Source organism: Hippocampus bargibanti, linkage group LG14, assembly GCF_051943395.1.
Source record: "Hippocampus bargibanti isolate YZ-2025 linkage group LG14, ASM5194339v1, whole genome shotgun sequence".
NCBI lineage: Eukaryota > Metazoa > Chordata > Actinopteri > Syngnathiformes > Syngnathidae > Hippocampus > Hippocampus bargibanti.
In genome coordinates, this window is record NC_142747.1 from 6,356,448 (window position 1) to 6,364,052 (window position 7,605).

Below are 7,605 nucleotides of genomic sequence, written 5' to 3' on the forward strand. Positions count from 1 at the left end.
GATGGATCGCGGATTTTTGTCGAACCTAAGAAAAAGTAGCGAATGGTAGAAAATGGTAGCGAAAGTCACTACACTACAGTACAGTGCTGTAAAACATCAGCGGGTCACATAGATCAGCGTATAGCATTCATTAGATTTACTGTTATATTTTTATACGTACATTTCGAGGCATTACTGTACTGTAAATGCACAAAACCGAACATTACTTCAGTAACCAAAAACATCGGTTTCATTTGGTCACACCTGACAATGAGTTGGTGATTAATGTAAACATGTTCATCACTTTGCTTACTATGAATTAATTGTTGAGACTTTGTTTACATGCATGCGATGCCACACTGTCAACTCGGGTTTTTCTTTTTACATTTGTTTTTTTCATTTGCTCACTCGGGTCGAAGATGATTGGCCGAGAGACACCACTACTGGACAGCATTCAACCTACCTGAATGCTTATCCCTCCTCCTGTTGTCGCATCACGTTAGTTCAGGTAACATACTGTTGTGGCGGGCACGAGGACCAGGCATCTCACCCAGCAGGTGCACAGGAGGGGGTGGGTTTATGTTACATATATTTCACTGCATTTTCTGTTTGAGTCAGATCCACTTGTTAGCCGTTGGAATAAACACATGTCTACGTTCAGTCCTGTGTGCTCCTTCCTCAACGACCCCAAAGTTTAAAATGTTCCTGTCAACCGACGAAGAGGTATCTTCCTCGGCCATGTCGTCATGACCAACGCTCCAACTCGCAGACGAGGCTGCCCGAGTTCTGGCACAGCGATCCGGCTTCGTGGTTCCAGCATGTGGAAGCGCTTTTCCACCTCCGTGCCATTACGACAGATGAGCTGAAGTATTGTCTGGCCGTGGCGTCTCTCAACGAGCAGACTACTCGTCATGTTCTGCCGCTCTCATGCGCACCTCAACAGAGCTATAAATATGCGGCGCACAAACACCTGCTGCTCAGACGATTCACGTTATCGGCAGACATGCTTCTTTCCCTTCCTGGACTCGGCGACGGAACAGCAGTAGATCTCATGGACAAAATGCTGTCGCTGTTAAATTCGGATGAGGCCGGATTCCTTTTCCCCCACATATTCCTCCGTCAGCTACCAGCCTCAGCGTGCGCTGTGCTAGCTAACTCGACGTGCCTAGCCACCGCCAACTATCAAGGTTTGGCTGAAGAAGCGGATCGAGTGCTTCTGGCGACACAGCGGTTCGCCGTGCAAAGCGTGACGGCCGAACCTCTCGGTGAAGAGGCATCGAGCATCGATGATGGAGTGGTATCGGAGAAGCGGCGCAGGAAGACCATCTGTTTTTTCCATCAGTGGTTTGGCACCAAGGCTCGACTCTGCGTACCCCCCTGCCGCCACGAGGATCCGGGAAACTCCCAACACCGGCAGTGGGTGCCGGTCCGGCACCCAGTAGCAGCCATGGGCGCCGGCAACGAAAGAGCGCTGCTTTTCATGACGGACTCCTCGTCAGAAGAGGTTTCCTTGTGCACAGCGGATCACAAGTCAGCCTGCTGACGCCCACCGCCGCGTACAAAACGGCAGGTGGGTGCAGGCCTCCCCTGTGCGCAGCTCACCCATCGGCAACTTTGGCTCCAGGTCGGTGACTGTGTGCTTCCACGGACGGGAATTCAAGTGGAACGTTTGATTGATGCCATATCGTTCACGACTTTACCGTGTGATGCTGGAGGGCTCGGAGCATGAACACACGCAAATTATTTAACGTCAGGTAATGTTTACGAACGTCTGCTGACCGAGTTCCCGTCATTAACTACTCCCGCCTTTTCCAATTCCGATACTAAAAACGGGGTAGAGCATTTCATTTTTGGGCATGGTTAATTTTTACAACCGGTTCCTCATCACACAGCTGACCTCCTGTCATGATGCCAAAAGAAATATTAAATAATTTTGTGTTTTCTGGATTTTGGATGGGACAAAGGTGCGCATTTCTCCCCATCCAAAACAGTAGAGTTGGGCGACCACTAATTGACTCTGAGAAGGTGATTGCAACCGCCTGGGAATGGCCAATTGCTGCTGGAACCTGATTGGCCAGAGGCTCAGGTGAAGCACCTTTAAAACCAGACTGAGCCAGTCACTTTGAGAAGGAAGAAGAGGGAGAAAGGACAGCCTGGGGAGCAGTGTTACCTGAGGTCTGCCGAAAACTGACATCCATTGCAACTTCAAATAAAGAAAACTCACAATACCCTTCCTGCATCTGGCTGAGTGAACTTTTATCATCTTTCCACCTGCTTGCTGTCTCGCCGCACGACACCTCCTACAACCCCTTTACGGCACCTTGAGAAAAAAGAAGGCTTATGACCCCGTCCAGTGGCCTCCGCAGCGAGCACAGTCCTTTCAACAAGCCAAGGACGCTCTCGCGAGTGCAACTCTTCTGGTCGACCCGATCTCAACCGCACAAGTGGCTTTGACTACCGATGCGTCTGATGTTGCCATAGGGGCAGTGGTCGAGCGGCTTGTGGAGAACGAATGGCACCCCCTTGCATTTTTCAGTCGGAAGCTGCAAGATAACGAACGCAAGTATAGTGTTTTTGACAGAGAGTTGTTAGCACTCTATCTTGCAACGCGCCATTTTCATTCCCTCCTCGAGGGGCGCCGATCACCGCATATGTGGATCACAAACACTCACATTCGCCATGTCAAAGGTGAGTGAACCGTGGTTGGCCCGACAGCAACGGCATTTAGCGGCCATTTCAGAATTTACAGCAGACGTTCGGCACATGGCCTGCAAGTGTAACCCTGTGGCCGATTGCTTGTCACTGAGGATCCGGACATCCACGAACTCAAGGCAGCAGGCACAGCCCTGAAACTTGAGGAGGTGGCACTGTGTGAATGGGGTCCCGCTCTCCTCTGCGATGTGTCTACAGTGGCGTCGGCAAATTTTAAATTCTATTAATTCCCTCTCACACCGGGCATCAGTCAAACTACAAGTTTGTCTGGCCTGGGTTACGAAAGGACGTCAGGAAGTGGGCAGCTGCATGCGTGGCAATGTCAGTGCGCCAAAGTCCAGAGGCACACCTGGGCAAACCTGCAAGCTTTTCCAATTCCGGCCAGGAGATTTGACCACGTCCACGTGGATCTGGTCGGGCCCCTCCCTCCTTCGCAGGGGTGCACGCATCGCCTCACTATGGTCGATCGGATCACTAGGTGACCGGAAGCAGTCCCCCTGTCCTCCACGACCTCGGCAGATAGAGCACCCGCATTTCTATCGTCCTGGCTCGCGTGTTTCACCACGCCATCCGACTTCACTTCGGACAGGGGCCCCCAGTTTGTGTCCGAGCTCTGGTCGGCCATGGCGCAGTCCTTGGGTGTGCAGGTACACCGCACTGTGGCCTACCACCCGCAGGCTAACGAGATGTGTGAACGTTTCCACCGGTCACTTAAAGCCGCGCTGTCAGACAGTAACTGGGTCGACCGGCTTCCGTGGGTCCTGCTAGGGTTACGTTTGGCCCCAAAAGAAGACCTTAACGCCGCTCCGGTAGAGTTAGTGCTCGACCCGCCGCACCGCATCCTTGGTGAATTTCTGCCTGAAGCTTTGGGTGCACCTTCTTTCCCCTTTTTGCCAGGAGAGTCCCTGACTCCAGCGCCATTTCAGCACTGTGTGTCCCCAAAGTATTTGTTCTGTCTGCTTTTAGCTCAGCCCGGTTTGTCTTCGTGTGTCACGATGCCCACCGTTCTCCCCTCCAGCCGCCGTACAATGGCCCGTTTAGAGTGCTCGAACATGGTGAAAAGAGTTTTGTGCTCGATATGGGTGAGTGAAGGGAGGGCATTTCAGTAGACAGGCTCAAACCGGCTCATTTAGTTGCGGGCGAGGACATTTCGCAGGCCCAGGTTCCACATCGCGGACACCCTCCGAAACCTCCAGCCTCACCGCGGCATGCCAGGGTTGAGTGTCGTTCCCCCACTCAGGTCTTACCCGGGTCACCTGCCCGAATAACGTCACCTGCACCACTGAACGAAGGACTGCTTAGTCGTTGTGGCAGGCTGGTCAATCCCCCAGCAAAGTTTTCACCTTGACTTTCGTTCTGGGCGCGGGGGGCTGTGTGGCGGGCACTAGGACCAGGCATCTCACCCAGCAGGTGCACGGGAGGGGGCGGGCTTATGGTACATATATTTCACTGCATTTTCTGTTTGAGTCAGATCCACTTGTTAGCCGTTGGAATAAACACAATGGATGTCTATGTTCAGTCTTGTGTGTGCCTTCCTCAACGGCTACACTGTATGTATTCTCGTATTTTCATTCGTACTTTATACGCACCCCCCGACAATGGCTCCGAAACGCCCCATGCCTTCAAAGCGCAACCCAAAAAGAAGAGGAAAATGATGATAGTGAATGAAAAAGTAAAATGACTTGACATTGGCGAAAGTTATGCCGCTGTTGCATTCCATTATGTCAATTAATCTACGGTCAAGAAAGACGAGTAGTATACCTGTAAAATGCATACTACACACAGTACACTGTATGTTGATAGTGGACTGTTTATTTCATTAGAGTTTTGTATTGTACTACAAACATTTACTGTTCTTCTTTTTAATGTCCTGTCCTATGTTCCACTAAATTTGGCCAATATAAATATTTTTTTGGGACTCATACACATGTAAATTTACCAATACACGGGTTCATTACACCACAGTTTTTCGTCTATCATGGTTAGTCCTGGTCCGCATGAACCGCGGTAAACGAGGGATTACGGTATTTTCAGAGTTTCAAAGTTGGGTTTCACATTTATGTTTCAAACCAGGGGAAGAAATAAAAGTGGGGTTCTGAGACAGGGTCGTAGTTTCAAACAGGGGTTATGATTTCCATACAGGCGAGGTTTGAAAGTGGGGTTAGGGTTTCAAATAAGAGTTAGTGTTTCATATCCGGGTTTTAAGATAGGATTGGTGTTTTAAATGTATAGTAAATTTCACAGCAGGGATTCTCAAGAGGTATTTGAGATAGGGTTCCGTCCAGGGCTATGGCTGTCCAGAAGAGACACAAACCAAAGAAAAAAGAAAGAAAAAGGTTTTAATAATGGGTGGCTTTGCTTTCATTTCCTCAGACGACTAACAGTGGCTGGCCTACATCAGTCATTTGGCCTCAAGTCGCATTCGGATAAATCATCAGGGACAGATGAAGTTCACGGTCTTGTTGCTCCATCTGAAGGTCACATCCACCAAACAGCCAGGAGAGAGAAAAAAAAACAAGAAAATCTTCCCGAGGAGTTACGATGTCTTTTATTTGTTGTGTCATGCTAATATGACCGCTGCAAAGCTTCTCCCGCAGTGGCCTCCTCTTATAAAACTCTGACAACCATGACCAAACGCTGTTGGAAAAAAAATGATTCGCAGGAAGGTTTTGTCTCCATAAATCAGTCAACATCAGATATCAAGACCAACCGACAATGGTTGACTTGAGGAAAATGGATATACATGTATTTGAGGGGGATAAATTGGTATCTGGTGCGGTGTTTTATTCACTTAAGGAATCTTCAGTCAAATTAGCTTTACACCTCCTTCTGAGAGGAGTACACAAGCTGGCACTGATTTCCAAGCTGATGATTAATGACCCTAATTTACACTTTTTTTTTATAAATCCAATCACGCTGTGACATTTCCTATCAAATGAGTCCTTCCTCACTTTTGTGTTGTTTACCTCCTGACAGAGCAATCTCACTTTATGACAAGCCGACGATCTGTTCTGCATCATTACCAGCATCACATGCACATGCATCTGCCAGGCAGGACCAAACCGGACCAAATTACGACAGTGGCTCTCAAACTGGGGTCCACTGACCACCGCCAGGGGTCGGTGAGCTTTGGCTTGAAGCTCCACAAAAAAATAATTGTCAACAAGTGATAATTGCATGCAAGTGATAACAAGTGATAATTGCATACAACAAGTGAAGATTTTGCATATAGTGTTGACTCTGTCTGTGCTTAGTTTAATACATTAACTCATTCACTGTCAGCCATGCAAGGATGTATCCACTCCAGTGCCAGGGTTTTTGTCATTGTCACTTGAATTCCAGGATTTACATATTATTGAGTTTTAGAACTACATAACATTCACTACAGCGTTAGAAACCTTAGACTATCTTCTTTCATCAGAACAAAAGATTTAATTCCTAAATTATATGGTTCTGGAGTTATCTGAGCTTGAAACGAAGGTGGCTGTACAAAATACAACACAAAGATTACATGTTGGTTTATCAAGCGCTTTACCAACAGCTGAAGCTGGAACTAAGTGTGATCATGGAAAAAAGGAAAATGGTGGCCCCTTGTGGAACTGAAAAAAATATATTGCCAGAGGCCATGGCCAGCGCTTTATCAGCACCAAAGCATGAAAAAAAAAAAAACGATCAGAGGCACCCTAGTATGAAAAAACAAAACCCGAACAAATTCGGGAATGGCGCTCTACGTCATATTTTCAATTCCCGGATAAATTCATGAATGGCAGTGAACGAGTAAATTGCATTTTTGGGCGGATTAAGTTTGTGTCTGAATTGTACTTTTTAGCCATAAAGAAAATCAGGAAGAAATATTAAAAACTTGTCATATTAAAAGTCTTTCAATGCCAAGGGCTTATTTTCTTTCTTTTTTTTATTCATTCAAATCGATTTTTTTCTTCACATAGATGTGGAAAGAAGGGTTTGATAAAAAAAAATGGCACTGAATGAGTTCAGTGACATGTGATTTCAGTATAGCATTATGTACAGAAAGCCTTACATGGCCATTCGGGCAAAATGTGTCCGATAATGTGAAAACAGAAAATAAAATAAATGGCCTTTGAAGACATGACTTATAAATTTGGAAACTAAAATATTCTTGCAGGAATCCATTACCATTGCGGACAAAAGGTACTCTCGTTAAAATAATTTGTTGTTTGTTTTCCCCCACAGGCAAACAACAGCCTAGCTAGCATGTCAAATGTAACCTTGATAATTTGCATAAATCTTTGCGACCTGTCGTCGATGTGCGCCAAGCGGCGTTAAGGTCGGAACTGTGGCATCAGGCCTTTTTTGTTTTGTGTGTGTTAAATGGCGCGACCTTGGATTATTGAGCTTCTGTCACCCGCTGCTCTTTGAGGACATAATGGATGGTTGGTCGCTTTTGGCGCCGTCTTCGCAGGCGACCTCACCTTCGGGCCCGCCGCAGTATAACAACTTGACATTTGCTGTAATGAGAGGGGGAGGAATGTGTTACGGCTTGGCTGTTTGGAAAAGGAATGTTTTGTGAAATGTCGCAAAAAAAGAAGCACCGATGTTAGGAAGCTACAGTCCTCTCATTTGTGATTCACGATACATAAATTCACCTATGAGCGTTTTTTTTTTTTATATCTAAAATCTGAATCTGAACCTCCCCAGCTCCCCACAGACCGGTCTCAAGCCCGGATAAATACAGAGGGTTGTGTCAGGAAGGGCATCCGACGTAAAAGCTTGGCCAAAACAAACATGCGGATCAAACCTCTCAAGATGGAGGACACTGATTTGCTGTGGCGACCCCTTGAAGGGAAAAGCCGAAAGGAAAAGAAGAAGATGACATTTTTGGATGGTCTTTTTGAAACCAGCCCAATGCAGTTGGCAAGAAATTTGGTTTAAGTG